Raw genomic sequence first — 23,183 nt, 5'->3', positions numbered from 1 at the left:
CTTGAACAGCTGTGGTTCTGCCTTTCTTAGAGCCTCATGGTGTGAGCAAGGCCTCAGGTGCTCACCGGACACTTCCCTGACACACGTCTTTGTAGGCCGGTGGGGTTTTTATTTCATTTTTGTGACTTCTCGGGAGTGGGATAATAGGTCAAAGTGCACAGACATTTTTATTACTTATTTTTGGTAATTCTGTCCATGTTAGAAGCATGTGCTCATAATCACGCTCACCCTCTCATTTCTCTCCTACTTTTGCTGGCTCCTTCTTCTCAACTATTGTCCTTCCTACCCATAGTCACATGTGGGCATGTGTGTCTGTATGTGTGCATGTGTATGTGTATGTCAGTATCTGTGTCTGTGTCTCTGTGTGTGCATGTGTGTCTGTGTGTATACCTGTGTATGTATCTCTCTGTATGCATGTGTGTGTCTATGAGTGTGTCTGTGTATCTGTGTGACTGTACGTGTCAATGTGTGTCTGTGTGTGTGCATGTGTATGTCTGTGTGTCTAGGTGTGTGCATGTGCGTGTCTACGTGTATGTTTGTGTGTCTGTGTATCTGTGTGTGTGTGTGTGTGTGTATGTGCACAGTTCTCTGTGTGTATGCACAGCTGCTGTGTGTTGGTGATGACTACAGTTGTGCTGGATCTATGAGACAGTTTTATGGGCTCTTCTGTCCTCTGCCTCTTCTGATCTTTCTATGACTGCTATGACACTCACTGAGCACTTATGTAATTGTAATGTCACTGTCTTATTAAGGGTGAGCACTCAAGGGCCAATTTATTCTCATTACTCCGGCCAGCTGTGAGATGCCATTAACATTTGCTCTATGCAAAAAAAAGAAGCTTTTCTGCCCTAGGCCCAGAGCAGCACAAGACTGCGCAAAAGCAGAATGTTTAGGAGGCAGCTCGGCTACTGGCTTCCGGCTCAATCCCAACCTGGTTTCTGTGAGCACACACATCTTTAGTGGATATTGCCTGGGGGCTTTCTAATATATTTTGTTTTGTTTTGTTTTGCTTTGTTTTTGAGAGCGGGCTTTTCCATGTATCCCTGGCTGTCCTATTTGAAACATTGTTGACACTCTTTTTATACATTTGAAATAAAGTATCTTTTCTAGACAAGTAAATCCTACTATTAATAATATTTTGCCTCTTAGTTACGTTCATTACTTGATTTCCGGAAGTTGCTTTTACTTTTGAATAATCCTGTCTTCACTTCCCTCTCACCTACTCCTTCTGACTCACGCTCTTCTTCCCAGAAGCAGACTCAGAGCCACCTCCCCACTCCCAACTTCCCTGACTCTCCCTTCCTCTCACACAGTCACAGAAGAGGGGACCCCCCCCACCCCAGACCTACTTACCACATCATGCTGTTTGCCGGTCGTGCTGGACTTCATGTTTCCAGAGGCAGAACCGGAGTTTCAGGCACCTCAAATAAACCCAGCACCAGACATAGTCCCTTCCTTGCTTCTTACTGCTCAGTGCATAGTTGACAAATGACATCAAGTGTTTTCATGTTCTTCATCTCACTTAAGTGGCCTACTTAGTGCTTCTAAATCCAACCGGAAGATGAACGATCCAGCTCACTTGGTGTTTCTGAATGACAGGGCAACAGTGCGGAGCAGGAGACATGATGAGTATTTTATAAATAAAAAGAGTATTCATCCCTTCATCATGAGTGTGCCTTACTACATAGAGGAAGGTCAGTGAAGAAGCACTGTGATCCAAACATCAGGTGGTACCAGGGGATGGCTGGGGTTCTGGAGGGACCAAGGACATCACATGAAGACCTACAGAGTCGTCTAACCTGAGTCCATGGGGGCTCACAGAGCCTGAACCGCCAAATACAGTGCCGGGCTGAAGTAGGCTCCCTACACCTTTGTAACAGATGTGCAGCTTGGTCTTCCTGTGGGTCCTCTAACAATTGGAGCAAGCGGTCTCTGGCTCTGTCGCCTGCCATTGGATCCCCTTCCCCTAACTGATCTGCCTAGTTAGGGCCCAGTGGAAGAGGATGTGCTTTAGGCTACTGGGACTGGATGTCCTGGGTGGAAGGTACCAAGGGTGGGCCTTCCCCTTCTTTGAGGAGAGTGAAGAGGTTAATGGGGGAGAGGGAGTTTGTAAGAGGGGATCGGGGGCGCTCTGATCAGGATGTAAAGTGAATTTAAAAAAAAAAAAATCTATGTGGGAGATGCAGCTCAGAGATAGAGCAGCAGTAAGTGAGAGAGGCCTGGGTTCGATCCCCGGCACTAAAAAGAAAAAGAAAAAAGAAACAAAGTAACAACGTATCATAATACTGACCACAGAAGAAACTTAGTAGCCATGCTCGTGCCCCTGGGCTTGCCTCCTTCCTCCAGGATGCTCCTGTTCCACAGACACCTCGTTAACTGTTTATTTTCCCACCAGAAATCCTTGTCCTGGGGAAACTGCCTGTAGGTGCCTGACTCTATCTAACACAGAGGCACACTCGGTGTGTGTTATCGGATCTTCCTGCTTACGTTGTCTTTCCTGTACTCCAATGATTAGGGAGGAGAAGGAAGTTTAAGGGCAAGGTTATCTGAGAAGAAAGGCTTGCATAATTATTTATCGAAAGCCTGTTGCTTCTCTTGCAAAGCCAGTCAACTTGAAATCTATTGGAATAAAAATATTTAAAGAGGATTACCTTGAGATCAAGCGTTGTTCCTATTTCCGTAATAGGCACTGTCTGGAAGGCAACAGTAAATTTACATTTACCTTGACGTAAAGTTAAATTTAGCTTAAGTTGGCCTGTGGTTACTAGAAGTTAATAGATGCTCAAGAAACAGATATGGGAGGAAGGATTGATGAATTGGGGAAGCTGGCAACGTCACTTATAACTTTGTCAATTTACGGATTTATGGCTGTTTTAAAACACTCACACCCAACACTCTCCAGCTAATAGCTTTTTTTTTTTTAAGCTGTAGGTAATCCCTTAAAAAAAAAAAAAAAAGGCAATTAGCCAAGACTTGAACTGCTCCAATTTATGAGCAACATAAATTGGGACTTGGACTCTTTCCCTTTTCAAAACTTAGGGTCCAAGCTGCTTTCTAGTGACAGAGTAGTGACAGTATATTTTGAACACTGGCTCATGCCAATTCTCTTTTATTATTATTGTTTTGGAACCAAGTGAGGCAAATGGGGAAAAAAATGAAAAAGAAAATCTGAAGGAAGATTTTTTTTTTTCCTTCAAACTCTGACTCTGGACTATGTTGTTGGGCCAATGATAAGCACACTAAGGCATGAAGTCTAATGCGGATGGCATTCTAAGACCCACAGACTCATGGAGATGGTGTGGTACTACCTACCAAGGCACCTAGCAGTCAAAGAGGAGCATCACGCTCACTTACAGGGCCTGCTAAACAGTGTATCGGTTCTTTAGCAATAAGTTAAAATGAACGTATTGTGTACATCTTCCTTTTGGCCAGCATTGGGTTCCCCTAACATCTGGGACACTGGGTGGGGGAGGAAGTCCCTGCTTCTCATTAGGCTTTGGCAGCCAAAGATCAATGAAACTGTTAAGGTATGCGATAGAGCAGAGGAGAGCATTGAAATTAGTGACTTCTGCAACCCCTCCCCCCCAGGGCTGTAGCATGCAAATTAAGTGAAAACAGACAGCCCCAGTTTCTTCTTTTGCTTTGTCTTCCAAGTGCTCGACCGACCCTGACGGCAAGCTGTTTTATTGATTCTCATCAGGTCCTCCACACTGCTGGAGAAAGAACTTCATCAATGGGTGGTGCTTGGTGGCTCAGTGGAAGACATGGGCCACGGGAGGAGGGAAGACATCTCTCCGTGGCATCTAACTCACGTGTCCTTTGATAGCATCACTTCGCACGGAAGTAGAGTGCCACAAGCAATCACAGACAGAGACAACCTTCCAGACCTCTCTTCCAGTCTGGTGCCTGTTCTTCTGGACCACAGACCGACTTCCAATAAAACAAGACTGTTGACCTAGCCCACGGCTCAACCGCACAGGTCGCAGAACAGTGAATTTAGACCTCTTCCAACTGGTTTCTTTCATAATCCAGGATTCTCAAAGGCCGAGCCGTGAGCATTCCCCAAGACTCCCTAGGTCTAATGAAAATGGGGTCTCCCTGGGAGTCTCATGAAGATTCTCACTCACATTTTGCCTGGACATAGCTATTCTCTCATTAGGGTTTCTCTTGCTGTGATGTGACACCATGTCCAAAAACAAGTCGGGAGGAAAGGGGTTATTCAGCTTACACTTCCACGTCACCATTCATTTTTGAAGAAAGTCAGAACAGGAACTCAAGGCTGTAACCTGGAGGCAGGGGCTGATGCAGAGGCCATAGATGGATCCTGCTTACTGGCTTGTGCCTCATGGCTTGCTCAGCCTGTTTTCTTAGAGAACTCAGGACCACCCACCCAAGGATGGCTCTACCCACAATGGGCTGGGCCCTCCCCCAGGCACTAATTAATAAAATGCCTTACAAGTGTGTCTTGGGGTTTCCATTGCCGTGAAGAGACATCATGACTAAGATAATTCTTATAAAGGACAACATGTAATTGGAGCTAGCTTACAGGTTCAGAGGTTCAGTCCATTATCATCATATCAGGAAGCCTGGCAGCATCCAGGCAGGCATGGTGCTGGGGGAGCTGAGAGTTCTATATCTATCCCAAGGCAAACAGGAGAAGACTGGTTTCCATGTGGCTAGGAGGAAGATCTGAAAGCCCTCCATCACAGTGACACACCTACTCCAACAAGGCCACACCTCCTAATAGTGCCACTCTGTGGGCCAAGCGTATTCCGACCACCACAAGCTGGATCTCACGGAGGCATTTTCTCAATTGAGGTTCTTTCCTTTTGGATGGCTCTAGCTTGTGTCAAGTTGACACAAACCCAGCTAACACAAAGAAACAGCACATGGCAGTCACAGGACCGTTATGTTCTGCAAGGAAGCCTACTGAACTCCAGCATCCTCTGATCTACATTCATCCCAAGAAGAGAAGCCCTCCATGGTCAGATTCCAGGGGCCCAGCCTCTGTCTCTGGCTGGCGAGAACAGTCAGGGTGGGTGGATGTACCTGCTTGTGCCAGACACTGTGGCCAGTCCTGGGAGAGCAACCAAGGGCGAAGCACTCTTTCCTTCAGAGACTTCACAAGTCCAGACAGGGAAGCAGGTGCTCCCTGCAGCAGCTGCATGAGTGTTTGGTGTCATGTGATCACTCAACAGGGAGCATCTAAGAAGAGAGCTGATCTTTGGTGGAGACCTGGTCCCCTCCTCCGTGTCTTCCACAGAAAACGCTTCTACCATTAGGAAATATGAGTGTCCTAGCCTGTGAGGGGGAGTCTTGCAAATGTGAAGTGACAATTACTTCCAATGTTTCCCACAGACATTTGTGCTCTTTTAAAAATTAATTCACCCAACAGTGGTAGCCTTTGACCCCAGCACTTGGGAGGCAGAGGCAGGTGGATTTCTGAGTTTGAGGCCAGTCTGGTCTGCAGAATGGGTTCTAGGACAGCCAGGGTTATACAGAGAAACCCTGTCTTGAAAAGCAAAATAACAACAACAACAACAACAACAATAATAATAATAATAATTTATTTGTGTGCTGTATGGGGGCTATATAATGTGAGCAGGAGTGTGTCCCATGTGGAGGTCAGAGGATGACTTTTAGGACCCGGTTGCTTCTTTCTAGCGTGGGTTCTAGGAACTGAACTCATTCCATCAGAACTGGAGCCATCAGACCTGCACAGCAAAGACCTCCACCCACAGACCTGCACAGCAAAGACTTCCACCCACAGACCTGCACAGCAAAGACTTCCAACCACAGACCTGCACAGCAAAGATCTCCACCCACAGACCTGCACAGCAAAGACCTCCACCCACAGACCTGCACAGTAAAGACCTACAGAGCCACCTTGAAAGCCCATATTTTGCTTCGTTTGTGGCAGTAACATTTTTCCCCCACTTAAGAAAGTAGATCAAGCTGGGCGGTGGTGGTGCACACCTTTAACCCCAGCATTTTGGAGGCAGATGCAGGCGGATTTCTGAGTTTGACGCCAGTCTGGTCTACAGAATGAGTTCCAGGACAGCCAGGGATACACAGAGAAACCCGGCCCCCCCAAAAAACAAATAAACAAAAAAACACAAAACAAAAAAAAAAGAAAAAAGAAAGAATGAAAGTAGATCAAGTCAAATGTCACTCAATAAACCAGGAACAAGAGCGCCCCACAACATCAGGAATTTCCACACACCCTTTCTATCTGAAGAGTTGGGCAGTTAAAAACAAAACAACAACAACAAAAATAAAAAAAAAAGAAAAGAAAAGAAAAAACAAGGGTGGGGCTGGAGAAATGGCTCAGCAGTTAAGAGCACCGACTGCTCTTCCAAAGGTCCTGAGTTCAAATCAAGCCAGGCAGTGGTAGCATACACCTTTAATCCCAGCATTTGGGAGGCAGAGGCAGGTAGATTTCTGAGTTCAAGGCCAGCCTGGTCTACAGAGTGAGTTCAACCACATGGTGACTCGCAACCATCAGTAAATAAGATCTGATACCCTCTTCTGATGTGTCTAGAAGACAGCTACAGTGCACTTGCATATATAGTAATCAATAAATCTTAAAAAAAAAAAAAGCAAGTGAACAAGCAAAGAAAACCCAGGGAATGAGGCCAAGTATTGGACCACACCAACATAAAGTAAAAGTGCTGGCCAGAGCTTTCATCTGCACGACAGAATCCTTAGGACAACAATTTCAGGAGAAAGCGACTACTTGAGCTCACATTTCAGAGGTGCGAGTCCTCAGTCAGTGAGCGAGCGCCACTGTGCTCAGGACATCTGTAGGTAGAAAAGGGACAAGAATGTTGTAGAGGAAAGTAAGGTAGAAAAGACAGATCATTCGATACTTATTGGTTGGCTTGCTTAGGGATTTACTTAAAGCACTGTGTGCAATGCCTAATTGCTAACCGTGACTTCACTAGCTACCGAAACAGGAAGACCTGGAGAAATATCTGAAACTGTGGGCAGCTGCCCTTCACAACCCTCTGACTGCTGTGTCTGCTTCTGTAAAATCTCACGTGCTTGCTCACACCTCCTTGTGGTTTCAGAGTATACAACCGCAATACAAATTAGACCTGGGAATGAAGCCTTTGGTCCACTAATGATATCTCGCTTCCATTCTGATTGGGGTTGGAATGGATAATCTAGAAAGACCCTGGAAACAAAAGCAGCTCGCCCTGTAACAGCCAGGAAACAGGAAGGGACAAAGGCCAAGACACACCTTCCAAAGGCATGCCTCACATGCTCCAGCCCCCACCTCACCCCACCTTCCCCAGATCTACCACACCCCACGCAAACTTCGAATCCATCAATGGATTATACCATTTATTAAGTCAGAGCCCTCACAATCTAATCAGCTCTAGAGACGCACTGTCACCCACCCTCCCAGAGGTTTTCTTCCTAATCTTACAGGTCTCTCTCAATACAATCGACTTAATCTTGACTGTCAATGATCTAACTCCTTCCATATCACATGTCCTGTCATCTGTACTATACATTCTGAATTCTGGATACTTCTGATTGTTAGCCAAAGAGAGTCACCTTGGCCCATGGATAAGACTTTCCACTTGACTTTGATCTTCATGAGCAAAGTCAATTCTTAGTCTTCTATGGTCTGCAACAAAACGCACACCTAGGGAGAAGACACTGAGGTGAGAATTCATTCCCAGCTGGCATACTAAGAAAGTGCCACCAGGAAGAACCTGAGGGGAAGTAGGGCATGGGATGGCAGTATGAGAGCCAAGGGGGTTAGCTATGATGTCATGGGCTGGCAGTATGCAAGCCAAGGTGGGTAGCTATGACATCATAGCATGGCAGTATGAGAGCCAAGGGGGTTAGCTATGATGTCATGGCAGTATGTGAGCCAAGGTGGTTAGCTATGATGTCATGGGATGACAGTATGCGAGCCAAGGGGGTTAACTATGACATCATAGCATGGCAGTATGCGAGCCAAGGGGGTTAGCTATGATGTCATGGGATGACAGTATGTGAGCTAAGGGGGTTAGCTATGATGTTCCAGTTCTGCCTAATCCTCGGCAGAACAGCTCAGAAATAGAAACCACATCTCAGTCTCTCTCATAGAGGCCAGCTAGTTAGTATTTCACACCAACTCTCAGCTAAAACCAGGAAGTCATTTGACAAGTGCCACCCTGGGGAACTCTAAGTTCCCAGACATGGAGGTAGTTTTCTCTCAGGGGAAAACCGATCTAAGTATTCAAGGGCAGGCCCAAGGTGAACTTCTGTTGTGCATTATTTAATCTCAGTTGGGGGTTGCTACCCAGACTTTGATCATTCAGTTCCCAGATAAAAAAGACACAGAACATTTATGGTTATGAGAAGCCTTTAAAGTACCAGAGCTGTGCTGATATCTGCCCTCTACGCTATTATGTCCACTTCCCTGACCATAACTCTGGGACATGACTTGCCGTGATCTGCCTGGGCCACTGTTTACCCAGTCTGGCCAGTTCTCACAATCTCTTACCTCACGGAATCTTCTCTCTTCCCTCATGGTCTCCTGTCTTAGGCCCCAAACCTCCCCCCCACCAAACCAAACCTCTGCCTATCTTTCTTCTGCACAGTCCATCTGACTCCAGCTTGTCTGTGTGCCTGTGTTGTCTGTCTTTCTTCACTCCCTTGCTGCCCCCAGGGGCATCAACCCCTACAGCCATGCAAGGGCACAGCAGAGACCCGTGAGAGCCATCAGCAGTCTCGATTCTAAGACGAGTGATCAACCACGGTTACTTTTGGTTGACATCTGGGGGGATTACTTGCAACGTGAAAGACATTGATCAGGAACATTACAATATTTTATGATGCAGACCACAGTACTGTGCATTTTTGTGGTCCTGCGCTTTGGTTAATTCTGCTGAGCCAATAAGCCATTTTAGATACTCAGAAATCAAGTATTCGCACCTGGTACTTTCAGGAGTTGGGTGTCCTCTGACAGTACACCTGTGCTATAGAAGGACACATCTGCCTTCCATTTATAGCAATGGTTCTCAGCCTTCCTAATGCCATGACCCTTTAATACAGCTCCTCATGCTATGGTAACCCCCGGCCATAAAATTATTTTTGTTGCTACTTCATTTGTAAATTTGCTACTCTTATGAATCACAAGGTAAATATCTGTGTTTTCCAATGGTCTTAGGTGATCCTCTGGGAAAGGTTGCTCTACCCCGAAATGTAGGTCTCGATCACTGAGAGCTGCTGTTCTACAAGCAAGAAATGGATGAGATGCCAAAGTCTAAGTGTAACAGGAGGAGAGGACAGAAATGGGCAAGGTGAAAGGAAATGAGAGCCGGGTGGGAGTGGCGCATGCCTTTAATCCCAGCACTCTGGGAGGCAGAGGCAGGTGGATGTCTGAGTTCGAGGCCAGCCTGGTCTACAGAGTGAGTTCCAGGACAGCTAGGGCTATACAGAGAAACCCTGTCTCGGAAAAAAAACAAAAAACAAACAAAAAACCAAAAACAAACAAAAAAAGAAAGAAAAAAGAAAGGAAAGGGAATGATAACAGAAAAGGACATTTAGTGGAAGGAGCTTAGGAGACATGGGAAGTGGCAGGTGAGTTGCATCTCCCAGAATGCAGCAGTCACCAGGGCGCCAGAGCATTCCTGATTGACTTGGGACAGGAAAGAGAGAAAGGACCAGACTGGACAGCAAGGCTAGAACAGCGATGTAGGGTCATCTGGGAAACAAACCTGGAAAAGAGATTTGGGGCCAGACTTTTGGGTCTCGAATGTCTACATGGGATGATTTTACTGAATGCTTTTGATATTGAGTCACCACTGAAAGTTCCTGGAGAAAGAAATATATGGCTGGAGTCACTTAATTCTACGAGGTAATAGATTTCTGACAGATGTGAGTAGGGCACTCTGAAAGGGGTTTATTTCTTTTTCTTTTTTAAATTAATGGGATATCTAATTTCTTTACCGTAAAGAAGAGATGACTAACTTGGATTGCTACTACAGTATAAGGTTAAGAGTTGCTGTCTTAAGGCACTGGAATTATTTCTAATAAGAAAAACAGTGACTGTTCTGAATCTTAGTTAAAATGAAAGTATAAAATAAAATTCATATGATGTCTAATGAAAATTAGACTAAAAAGTAGCCTTTCTTTTTCTATTACTTTTCAGAGATGGGGGTCTCATTGTATTGTCTTTACTGTCCTAGAACTCTCTACGTAGACCAGGCTGGCCTCCAAACTCCCAGAGATCTCCCAGCCTCTGCCTCATCAGTGAGGAGATTAAAGTTATGCATCACCATGCCCAGTACTTTTAAGAACTTTACATTGCAAGTCAAAGATGAAAATTCATAGAGCATTATAGAGCAGAAAAAAATTGCAGGCAATACATTTAGATAGAGGCAGTTTCAGGATTTGAATACAATGTAGCAAGATTCTGGGAACTGTGTAGTCAGGAAAATCGGAGGCAGCTTCTGTTATAATTCTCCTTATAGGATCTCCTAAGAAGTGGAGAATCAACAAATCTCAAAGAAACATATTCTAGAGGTGGAATTGACTTATACATAAATAGTTGGTGCTCGATTTCTATTGAGAAATGTTGGCACAGAGACATGCTAGACACACAGAAGAAGAAACAGAGAGAGAGAGAGAGAGAGAGAGAGAGAGAGAGAGAGAGAGAGAGAGAAGAGAGAGAGAGAAGGAGAGAGAGGGAGAGAAGAGAGAGATCAAAAGAATTACTGGTCAAGGTGTCTGTGGAAATCTGGTGAGGGGAGGAGGTGTTAAATTGAAAACTCTTATCATATTGTCTATGGAATTCCTGTGACCAAGCACTCAAAAAAAATGAGGGTAAGCAGCTTTTCTTTATGTGCCATGTTCAAATCATAGCATTCCCTACTCTGTGTATGTGTGTGGCATACATGTGTACAAGTTTGTGTGTGTGTGTGCACAAATATGGAAGCCAAAGACCAACGCTACCTTCCTCAATACTACCCACCTATATTTAAAGGTAGGGTTTCTTATTAAATCTACAGCTCACCAATTTAGGAAGACTAGCTGGGCAGCAAGCCCCAGGGAAGCTCCTGTCCCTATTTCCTAGGTTCTAGAATTACAAGAGTATATCTATCACCATGGCTGACTTTTTCTATAAGGCTACTGAGGATCCTAACCTGGGCCTCCTGTTGGTGTGCCAAGAACTTTATTGATGGAACCATTCCCCCGGCCTCTTCAATTCCTCTCTTATTTCAGCGATTGGGCCAGGATGGGCTCTTAAGCAACAGGGAGTTATTGGGTCAGTGGACCAGAAAATGCTCGGGGGTGGAAGTGTTTTCACTGCTGTGTTCCACATCATATGGTAACAATGCAAGATGCCCAAAGACAAGAACACTGGAATGTCTAGGACTCCGGTCAGACCCTAGAATTCTAAGTTCCATGCTGCTTAGGAATAGTTCTCTAGCCTTCCTTAATGTTGTGTACTACAATATTTATAGTTATCTGTCTCCTCCTTGCAACTTGAGTGAGGCAAACAACCACAGATTTTAATCTCGAATAGTTACCGTTGTGATCCTGGGGTCAAAAATGGCGGGCTTAGCCAGGCTTGTTGGCACACGCCTATGATCTCAGCTCTGAGGCAGCCATGTTGCTATGAGTTCAAGACCATTCAGGACTTACAGCAAAGCTCTGTCTACAAAAGGAGAGGGCGCTTTCCCACGCTGAGGAGTCACTTCTTTCTACATCTGCGAACTTTGTTTAGCATGGTATAAAATCTGAGATAAGACTCAGGACCTCTATCTATGCCCCTGTTTAGATGACAGGAGTCTTCGTTCACTACCATCAAGCATTGTCTGGTAATTTGATGGCGGATTTGTGTGCTTGAAGAAGACAAAGCCGGGCTGGAGAGATGGCTCAGCGGTTAAGAGCACTGTCTGCTCTTCCAGAGTTTCTGAATTCAATTCCCAGCAACCACATAGTGGCTCATAACCATCTATAATGAGATCCAGCGCCCTCTTCTGGCCTGGAGGCATACATGCAGGCAGAACACTATAATAAAGGAATCTTAAAATAAAAAATACAAAGCCCTCCTTGTTAATCAAGTTAACATGTTAAATCCATGTTTAATAAGTTAAAGCCCTCCTCAACCATAGGCAAACTCAAGTGTGCCTACCAGACAACTCCAGCTCAGATCCATCTGGGATGGGATTGGGGGAAGGGATCAGGAAATAATGCTCTTGACCAGTACCTGTAAGATGCTGCCTTTCCTCAGCCTTTGAAGTTATCTAACACTGACTCCTGGGGACTCAGCTGGTCCTCCCATCACCGAGGTCTCCCACTTGTGGTTTGAGGACATGGGTAGTACTTCCCAGTGGGCCACACCGGACTCTCCCTCATCATCCCAGGGTGGGGGCGGGGGGGGTGGAGTTGTGGAATCTATAATGTAGATCTTCAGTGTCTCTCTACTCAGGTCTCGGCACTCTGTGAGGCTATGGCAAGCAGAATCTAAGAGAATGGCTCTCAGTCTCCTGGGAGTCACTGCTGAGTCCAGGGGCATCATGGGTAAGCTTACTGACCCTTAGGGCCATCAGGTGTGAGACCAAGCACCAGTCTCTCCTTGGATCCTGTTTCCCTGGCTTTCAGGTGACAAAGAACATTGTGACACTTCCTTCCTGGGGGTCTACAGCATCAAACTGACCTCTCCAGTAGGAAGCTTCTCCCTGAGGTTTCAACATCCTCTGCATGGTGGCCTTGAACCGAGGTCAGTTCAATCTACCAAAGATATTTTATTAGTGTCTCTATAATAGAATGTGACAAACATCCCTGTCCCTCTCCATTGGGTCACTTTGGTTTGTCCATTTCTTTCTTGTTTGTTTTTTTTTTAAAGATTTATTTACTACTGATGGCCGTGAGCCATCATGTGGTAGCTGGGAATTTGAATTCGGGATCTCTGCTCGCTCCAGTCAGCCCCACTTGCTCCGGCTTAAAGATTTATCTATTGTTATATCTAAGTACACTGTCACTGTCTAAGTACACTAAGACACACCAGAAGAGGGCGTCAGATTTCATTATGGATGATTGTGAGTCACCATGTGGTTGCTGGGGATTTGAACTCAGCACCTTCAGAAGAGCAGTCAGTGCTCTTAACCACTGAGCCATCTCTCCAGGCCAGGTTTGTCAATTTCTTATATGGGTTTGTCCGTTTCTTCCAAGTAATGCATGAACCCAAGTGAGTAGATCATCCCAAGATCACCCAAGGTCGGTGCAAGGAGCTGCATCATCTTATGAGCTGTCTAGCCTCAGAACAGGCAACACAAGTCATACGCTGGGATGTGGTGGTGCACCCTGTGCTACATTCCTGACCCAGAGGTCATGAGATGATTTGAAGTCACCTGGAATCCATTGCACCTACGAGCTCCATGGCTGGCCTCATAAATATGTGTGTTTCCAAAGGTTATTTAAATATTTGTGTCATACATAGAAAAAACTCAGTGCATACTTACCAGTGTTTCTCAACCTGATGTTGCAGCCCTTTGATACTGTACCCCATGTCGTGGTGACCTCTCAACCATAAAATTATTTTTATTGCTACTTCATAACTATAATGTTGTCGCTGTTGTGAATTGTAATGAAAATATCTGTGAAATATCTGTGTTTTGCAATGGCCTCTATGAAAGGCTCACTCTGCCCCCCACCTATAGGCTGAGAACCTCTGATATATACATTAATCATAACACACACACACACACACACACACACGTGGAGACTTCTCTCCGGGAAAGAATGAGATTTTGCCAGCTTGTTGATCTCCTCTTTCTTTGGCAGAGAACATGACAGAAAAATTGACTAAAGCATGCTACTCGCCTTCCAGATTGTTTTTGGCAGGTAATCTTGTCTTTACTGGATGGAACATGGCCGCCATGTGAATTTTCCAGCTTTGAAAGACTCAAGGTCAGATACACAGGAGAAAGCCTGAAGTTTCCAGATGGAGTTTGGCTCTGACGAAGGTTTTTAAAACTATCAAAGATGAAAAAGCCCTGAGCTGAGAGACTTTTGCCTGGCATCCCTGCTTAGGAGCAGCTTCTGTGGCACTTGTACCCTTTTGACCGTTAGCTGTGGGTGAAATTCCCCGCCCTGAGCTGAAATTGCAGAGACTTTGAGGATCTAAACTGATTCTGCTTTCTGGCTTTACTTTCCATCCCAGCCTCCCTAAAACCTGCATTCCACATGTTCCTTCAACACGATGAGTTCTCCCGAGCCTTAGCATTCCTCGTAGGATGCCTTTTACCAAGATCCTCCTCCTCCTGCCTTCTAACCTAAAAACAAACCCTCTCACCTTTTGAGAAGGGGTTTTAAGCTGTACTCTCCCTTCACTGTGCTGCTGTGCTCCTGTAACATTCAGTGCTTAACTTGTGCTGTCTTATCACGAGACATTGTGTTCATGGTCCAGCTCTCTGGCCACTCTGTTAGTCCTGGGCTCCTCGGGACAAAAACAAGATGTTATTTTCCGATGCCGCCAGGGCTCTAACAGTGCCTACCGAGTAGCTACTCAGCATCTGATAGCACATCCGTAATGATTGTTGACATCACACAACTTATTTAACCCAATCTTTTCTGATACAGTAGCCAGTTTTGCTTGGGTGTGTTCTGAGAATGAAGTTACAGTTACCCAGGAGAATAGGAAGCTAATCCGGTGACAAAGAATCAAATGACGTTGAAGCTCAATCCATTCTGAGTGTGTCTTTGGTGTAGAACATGGGCTCAGGTCTTGATCTATAATCTCAACTCATCACCTGGTCTCTGCTCTTACATCCAAGTTACAGTGTATAACATGTTACTCCGGGGCCCAAAAGTGAAGCTCTTCTCTCTGGGGAAGTCTGTTCCACGATCATGATTATTTTTCTTGTTCCTGTTCTTGTTCTCTTCCTCTTCCCCTTCCTCCTCCTCCTCCTCTTCTTCTCCTTCTCCTCCTCCTCCTTCTCCTTCTTGTCCTTCTTCTTGTACTTCTTCTTCTTTAAATCTTTTATTTATTTTGTTCTTATGTATATGGGTGTTTTAGATGTGTGTGCACCACATGTATACCTGGTGTCTTTGGAGGCCAAAAAGGCCATTGGATCTGAGTTGGAGTTATAGACAGTTGTGAGCTGCTGTGGGTTCTTGGAATGGAATCTGGGTCCTTTGGCAGAGTAGCTAGTGCTCATAACTGGTGAGCCATCTTTCCAGTCATGCCCCCCATTCTTTTGATTGTAATACACGGAGATTTCACGCTATCAAGATCCTAGTCTCAGTCTCCAGGTTGCATGTCCTTATATAGAGACCAAAGCTGGGTCACTACAGTTTCTGATACCCTGTGACCAGACTGTGCTGGGACTGTCTTCCATGTGGCTCAGAGTGCCAGGGAAAGGATCATAGCTGTCATCAATACCTTATTAAACCTCAAGTGATACAGAGGATGGAGCAAGGAGCTGGGTCATGGATAAAAGAAATAGAAACAGAAGCTCCCAGACGTCTACAATATGTCTAGAATATGAAACAAGAGCAGCCGGGACAGTCAACACTCACTTGTGGCATCTTGTTTCCCATTGGCCACATTTAATGTGAGCTCAAGTCTGACTGTGAAGAATGGGAACTCTTCAGGGGGATAAAAAGTGTTACTAAAATACTCGCACCCCTAACTGCACCTGGAGCATAATATTAGTGTCACCCAGTTTCATTGCTGTCAATTTTTGATTCTCTTTCTAACTAGGAATGGAATCTAAGTCCCTAACGTTGAATCTGGATAATCATGTGACTACTCTGACCCGCAGAGAAAGGCGGAAGTGATGTACCATTGTTACTTCTGGGATATCACAAAGGGCCATTCAGCTTCCTCTTTAAGATCTTTGAACCCTGAGCTCAGAATCTAGGTTGAAGCAGGTTGTGAACTGAATCTTCCCTCAAATCATAAAAGCAGAATCACTGATGCTAATTTGGATTAAGGAAGGCTTTCGGGAGGTAATTAAGTCCTTACGGTGGAGGTTTAATGAATAAAATGGGTGCCCCCATAAAAGACACCCTGACGAGATCCCTCTTCCTCTCGGGCACCATGTGACTTTGTGGGGAGAAGATGGCCGCCTGTGGCCGAGGAAGAACCTGCAGTGCCTTGATCTTCGACTTCTTAGCCCCAAGGCCGTGAGAAATACACTTCTGTTATTCTAAACTATCCAACCCATGGCAGTTTGCTGTAACAGCCCTCATGGACTAGGACAGACCTTAAGCAGAACCACGCTGCCTCCATTTGGATAACAATGACTACCACAGGCTGGATGTGTGGGTCCTGCAGTTAACCGCTCTGTTACCCTTCTTCACTTGTAAAGAGGAGACAGGCCACCTGCCTAGAGACAGTGCAGTTCTGCTTATAAAATAACCGAGCAACGCGCAGTTTTACATTTCTGAATCCACTCTCTCCCCTCGCCTCTACCACTGCATTTCTCTAAGTTTCCTACCAACAGCAAACAGGTATCTTAAATAGTACCACAATCCACATTGTCTAAATCTCTGTCCCAGCAATGGAGGAGGCAGGAAAGAAAGGGAAATAAAAATAAAAATAGTAAGAAGCAAAACAGGAAGAGCACATGAAGAGTCCTTTTCCCTCCCAGAGAACACTGCCCTCGGGAGCCTAGAGTTTCTCGTTTATTAACTTGGGATGGAGAATTGGCAGAAAAATTCATTATGGTGATTTGTGTCTGTGGACTGACAGCACAGAACTGGAGCTGGGGCACAAACAGACAGTTTAGGATATCCGCGGCAGGATGAAACGGAGTGAGGTGTGGCCGATGTGCCGATTTCCACGGCCTCTTGCAAGTCAGCTGTTCCCGAATCGCATCCAAATCACAGGCAGCTTTGGAGATTTGGGCTAAGAGACTGGCCAGAACAGCTGGGCGCCTGGCAAGACTTTGATAGGTTTGGGGATCCTGGTTTTCCATTATACAAGACAAAGAAGCTTTCCCCGCCCCCAATATCTAGTGGGCTCCAACTGTCTCTTAAAGGAGACACACTTGTATAATTATAGAAGATTAAAGTTTTTAGAAAGAATTAGCAGGTCTAAGAGAATGATTTAGCTATATTGGAAAGACAAACTTACAAGATCTGGGCCAGACAACTATTTGAGGCAAGATCCAGATATTTTAATATTGTCCCATATCCCAAAGGTAAACTGAGTCACACGTGAGTTCAAATGCAAGACCTGTCTGAACAAAAACCTACACTATTAACTCTTCCTGCATGGTTAAAACAGCCCGGTGCTTCCACAAGAGCTTAAGAGAGATGGGAAAGGTATCTGTGGCTTGGTAACTATGCAGGGTACATATACAGCTATCTCCACAAAAAGAGAAGATTTTCAAAGTGTTTTATAACTGGTATTGAACTTAAGCTTGCCAAGTGGAGTTGACCTATAGCGCTGTGCCTGCCAAGCATTGGCCGCTGCAATAGGGCTCTGCAGACTTCAATGCCAGCACTCTGGAGGCATAGGTGGGTGGACCCCTGCAACTTTGAGACTACACTGTGTGACCCTGTCTTTAAAAAAACAGTAAATAAAAATTAAGCCATTTAAGGTGTTCTTTCAACTTGTTCATAAAAACAATTTTGTTTAAAAACAAAATTGCTCTCTCCACCAGCCGACCAAGATGCCCAAAGGAAAGAAGGCCAAGGGGAAGAAGGTGGCCCCGGCCCCCGCTCTCGTCAAGAAACAAGAGGCCAAGAAGGTGGTCGTCAACCCTTTGTTTGAGAAAAGGCCCAAGAACTTCGGCACTGGGCAGGACATCCAGCCCACAAGAGTGCTAACATGCTTCGGCAATGGCCCCGCTACATCCGGCTGCAGCGGCAAAGAGCTGTCCTCTATAAGCGGCTCAAAGTCCCTCCTGCCATTAACCAGCTCACCCAGGCCCTGGGCAGGCAAACGGATACCCAGCTCAAGCTCGCCCACAACACAGGCAAGAGAAGTAAAGGTTACTGGCCCGTGCTGAGAAGATAGCCGCTGGCAAAGGGGACGTCCCAACTAAGAGAAGGCCTGTCCTCCGAGCAGGAGTCAACACTGTCTCCCCATTGGTGGAGAACAAGAAGGCTCAGCTGGGGGTGATTGCCCATGATGTAGACTCCATTGAGCTGGTGGTTTCACTGCCTGCCCTCTGTACTGCAGCATCAAGGGAAAGGCCAGGCTGGGGCACCTGGTCCACAGGAAGACATGCACCACTGTTGCCTCCACACAGGTTAACTCGGAAGACAAGGGCGCTCTGGCTAAGCTGGTGAAAGCTATTAGGACAATTATAATATCAGATATGACGAGATCCGCTGCCACTGGGGAGGCAACGTCCTGCGTCCTAAGTCTGTAGCTCTTGCATTGCCAAGTTGGAAAAGGCAAAGGCTGAAGAACTCGCCACTAAATTGGGTTAAGTGTACACTAAGTTTTCTGTACATAAATATAATTACAAAACTACAAAAAATAAAAAATAAATAAAAACAACAAAATTGAACTGGGTGGTGGTAGTGCATGCTTTTAGTCCCAGCACTCGGGAGGCAGAGGCAGGAGGATCTCTGTGAGTTTACAGAGAGAGTTCCAGTACTACCAGAACTGCGTAGAATAGCAATGTACCAAAAAAAAAAAAAAAAAAAAAAAAAAAAAAAAAAAAAAAAAAATCAAAACCAAACCATGCAAGCAAGCAAATAACAAAACAAAAACCATCACTTTAATAGCCTTTTATTATTGAGTCTAGAAAAAGTTTTCCATGGATATTACTGTGATCAAGGCCTCTACATCTATAGGTTTAGCCAACCACCTAGAACCAGTTGCTGACAAATACCAAGAAACCAGAGGACATGTAGTTTTAAATTTTAATTAATTAGTTAATTAGTGTGCATGAGTGTTTTGCCTGTATGTATGTCTGTCCACCACATTCATGCATGCCCACCACATTCAGAAGCCAGAAAAGGGCATCAGCTCCCCTGGAACTGGAGTTATAGGTGACTGTGAGACACCATGTGGTTACTGGGAATAGAACCCGGCTCTTCTGCAAGAGTAGCCAGTGCTCTTAACTGCTGAACCACCTCCCCAGTCCTAACTACAGCTTTAAACATATGGAATTTGGAATTTGGATATGGAAATTGGAGGAAAGATTCAATTGTTATATTTTTAAAAGAGGAAACATTCGTTAATTTCTCATTTTTAAAGGAGTATCTCTTCAGTATTAAAACTTGAAAAACTGGGGGGAGGGTTAGAAATAGTACAGTCTGTAAGTAATCAGTATGCATAGGCTAGGAGATTACTCAGTCCGTATAGCACCCGCCATGCTTATGCAAGGGCCTGGGCTTTCCCCTGTAACCCACATACAAAGGCCAGATATGGTAGTGCATACTGATAGTGCAGTCGCTGGGAAGATCAGAGGCAGGTGAATTCTTGGGGCTCACTGGCCAGCTAGCCTACCCGACTTGGTAGAAATCTGTCAGCTAGGAGACCCTGTCTCAAAACCCAAACTGAGATAACGTAGGAAAGGCGGGTGACATCGGAGATTGTCTGAGTTTTTGTTGAGTTTTTTTAGGGTGAGGGGTGATTGTTGTTCCTGTTTTGTACCACAGGTTTTCCAGGTATCTCAAAACCCCTAACTAAACCTTGGAGTTTATACAAGCAAGAGGGAGAGAAGGTCCCAAAAGAGAGAAAATGTGATTGAGAAGACAAAATTTAGAAGAAGAAGAAGAGGAGGAGGAGGAAGGGGAAGGGGAAGGGGAAGAGCATGGGGAAGGGGAAGAAAAAGAAGAGGAGGAGGAGAAGGAAGAGGAGAGATGGTTCAGTGGTTAAGAGTACCGAGTGCTCTTCCAGAGGTCCTGAGTTCAATTCCCAGCACCCACATGGTGGTTCACAACCATCTGCAAAGGGATCTGATGCCCTCTTCTGGTGTATCTGAGGACAACTACAGTGTACTCATATGCATTAAATAAATAAATAAATAAATAAATAAATAAATATTAAAAAAAAAAGAAAAACAGAAAACAGAAAAGACCATCAGTGGTTCTGTAGGGTGGAGAGAACAGAGGCTCCAGGTGCCCAGGCTTCCTGGATTCCAGCTTTTACTTTGGCCAGTGAGGAATTCAGATAAACTTAAGGATAGAACACTACAGCGTACACTCCCATCTCCCATCCCGGTAGAGTGGCTGTTTCCCTCCACTGGAATCGACAACCCTTGTCAACAGCTGGTGTTCATGAGCTCTCCAGATCTGGCTTCTGGCAAGCAGGCACACTCTCTCTTTGCCCGGTCAGACTTGGCCAGACTTGGCAGGGGTGGTGCTGTCCTGATGTTACCAATTCTGGGGTACCGCACCACCTCTGTGATCTCTCTGTTCTCTTGGTAAACTCTGCCCCAGGCATCCAATTAGAGGGGCCTCGATTCCCTGCCAAGACTCTGGGTGATAGAATTATCAAAACCATATGTTTCTCTTCCAAGGCTTTCTTCATCTTTGGAATCAGACTATTGCCTGAATGTCCTCAGCAGGGGCCCTTTGGGGCTAATAAATGTATAAATAACTTATCTCCAGTTCCAGCGAGTGGTTATTTCTAATGCTGCTGCTGCTGCTGGTGGTGATACAGACAGTAACAGCAGCTGTTGTCGGGTCCCCTTCAGAGCCTGGGCCGGGATGAATGGGACATCTTGAATTCAGAGCCAGCTCTGTCTTGTTTGCATGCTCTCAAAACTGGGCTTCATCCTCAGAACAAATCAGTGAAGTGCTTTTTATTTCCATCTTTGTGTTTAGAACCATTTGATGCTGAAGTAACTAAGAAATCAGACAACTTTCACCCCGTGTCACACAACTGAGGTGTGTCTAGTCAATGTGTTACCTCCTTGGAGTCTTGATTCAAATGACCCCCACCAATAGGCCCCTCCAGGATAACTCTGTTGTATTAACTACAGCAAATGAATTGTGGCAGAAATGAGGTAAGCGGAGGGAAGATTTACTTTTGCTCACGCTCTCAGAGGGCTCTGCCCGTCATGACAGTGGAGGCATGGAGAAATGGCTCAAATCATGGCGGCCGCGGAGCATGTGGCAGAAGCTATTCACATCATGGTGGGCCGAAGATGGCCTGGATGTAACTTCAATAGGCCCATGCATCATAATCTACTTCCTGGAGGTGAGCTCGACCTCCTAAAGGTTTCAGGGCCTGGCAAAGAAGTGTTCTAAACACAAACGTGCAGGAGACATTTCGTATTCAAAGCGTTGCATCCCCAACATTAACATTCTGCACCCTGCCTGCTTCTCTGCCTCTCCCTCCCTTTATCTTTAGTTTGTCATCATCAAATGCGCTGTTGGTACTCTGTCTGGACTCCACCTCCATAGTTACCTGGAAACAGCCAGGTAGGTCTGGTCCACTATAAAAGGGGCTGCTTGGCCCCTAGTCCCTCTCTCTCTCTCTCTCTCTCTCTCTCTCTCTCTCTCTCTCTTTCCTCTTGCCTACTGTTCCCCCCTCTCTCCCTTCCCTCCCCACTCTCTCCACATGGTCATGGCCGGCCTCTACTTCTCTACACTCTCCTTCTCTCTGCCTTTCTCTGCCTTTACTATCCTTTTAACTCCCCTCCCAATGCCCTGAATAAACTCTATTCTATACTATACCATCGTGTGGCTGGTCCCTCAGGGGGAAGGAATGTCTTGACATGGGCCTACTGAGGCGCCCCTCCCCCCAATAGCTCCCCCAAGCCTCTTTCTCTTTTTATGATCACAACACTTGCGGCTTTTTTCCCTCTGATTTCTTGATATCCATCTCAGTCCCCTTGGAGTGAGTTCCAGGAGGAAAGAGATCATTGTTTTATTTATTGCTTGACCCCAGCACTCTGACACAATTCTGGGCTTACAGGAGGTCCTTAATAAAGTTGTGGAATGAAGGATGGATGGGAAAGCTTGAATTCAGAGCCAGCTCTGTCTTGTTCGCAGGTCTTTGTGTTTCTACGCCCCCTTCCTCAGCAAGTCACAACCCAGATAGTAGTCACACAGACAAAGGACAATGGCATCACTTCTTTTTCTATGTATCAGACTCTGCCACCATTTCGAAACTGGCTATGACTGTAAGGTTGAGAGAGGAAACAAAAGGAATCAAACAGTGCTCACATTTTTTTCTTTACAAATACGTTTACTGTCAAGACACCGAGACATACCGTAAGAGCGTGTAGGCTTGGGCTGTCATGAGACACCGTTTGGAATACCAGAGAGAAGAATGTGGAGCAAGAGATTTTGATGCAGACAGAAACAGCCCACTGTCTACCTGGTGCAGGTGCTCACCGGAAGAATGGATGCTTTCTTCAGGATCCAGGAGACCGATGACATTCAGGATGAGCAGGCAAGGCTAGCTGGGGAGGCCAGGTCTGGAAGCTGCAGATGTTCTGCTGCAGATGTTCTGCTGCAGATGTTCTGCTGCAGATGTTCTGGAACTGAATTCTGAACCTTGCTCCCCCCCCCCTTTTTTTTTTATTTGGTTTTTCGAGACAGGGTTTCTCTGTGTAGCTCTGACTGTCCTGGAATTCACTTTGTAGACCAGGCTGGCCTTGAACTCAGAAATCCGCCTGCCTCTGCCTCCCAGAGTGCTGGGATTACAGGCGTGCGCCACTGCCACCCAGCGGCCTTTTTCTCATTCTGAGGGAACCTACTGATTCATTTCCCAAAAGCACACTGTTAGGAAATACAGAAAGAAGCTAGACCCGACTGTGGAGATACAGGGAGATGATGTCTGCAGGTGGCTAGAACGAGAGCCGTGGCCTCAGACGTACACAGTGTCTCCTTCAGTCCGTTCTTACCACTACAGTAGTCTGCCACAGGCTGGTAACTTATATCATGAGAATAAATGTATTTCTTACAGTTAGGGACACTGTGAAATCCAAGATCAAGGTGCCAGCCTTTGGTAAGTCTTTCTTGTATCATCCCTGGTGGATGGCGGAAGAGCAGGAGCAGGAGAGACCAGGAAGCTCTCTGCTTTTAAATCAACCTCATTCCAGAGAGTTTTATCAGCATCGATTCGTCTACTAGGAATCTAAACAGCTCTTAAAGGACCCACCACCTGACACAGTTGCATCAAGGACCACGTATCTGTCACAGTACATGGGGGTAACCTGCCTTCTCCAACGCTCACCTCGACTTTGGGCAGGCCTTTCTCTGCTTCCTTGATTCTATTTTTGGTAGGAATTGTACCATCTTCATTGTTG

General features: G+C 45.6%; 1 pseudogene; it reads left to right on the top strand.

The window, feature by feature from the left end:
* Nucleotides 1-17,629: 17,629 nt before the first annotated feature.
* On the top strand, nt 17,630-18,338 carry LOC127671320 (60S ribosomal protein L7a-like; annotated as a pseudogene).
* Nucleotides 18,339-23,183: the final 4,845 nt, after the last annotated feature.

The sequence above is a fragment of the Apodemus sylvaticus genome, chromosome 20, assembly GCF_947179515.1.
Source record: "Apodemus sylvaticus chromosome 20, mApoSyl1.1, whole genome shotgun sequence".
Classification (NCBI taxonomy): domain Eukaryota; kingdom Metazoa; phylum Chordata; class Mammalia; order Rodentia; family Muridae; genus Apodemus; species Apodemus sylvaticus.
This window is presented reverse-complemented; position numbering and strand designations above follow the sequence as displayed.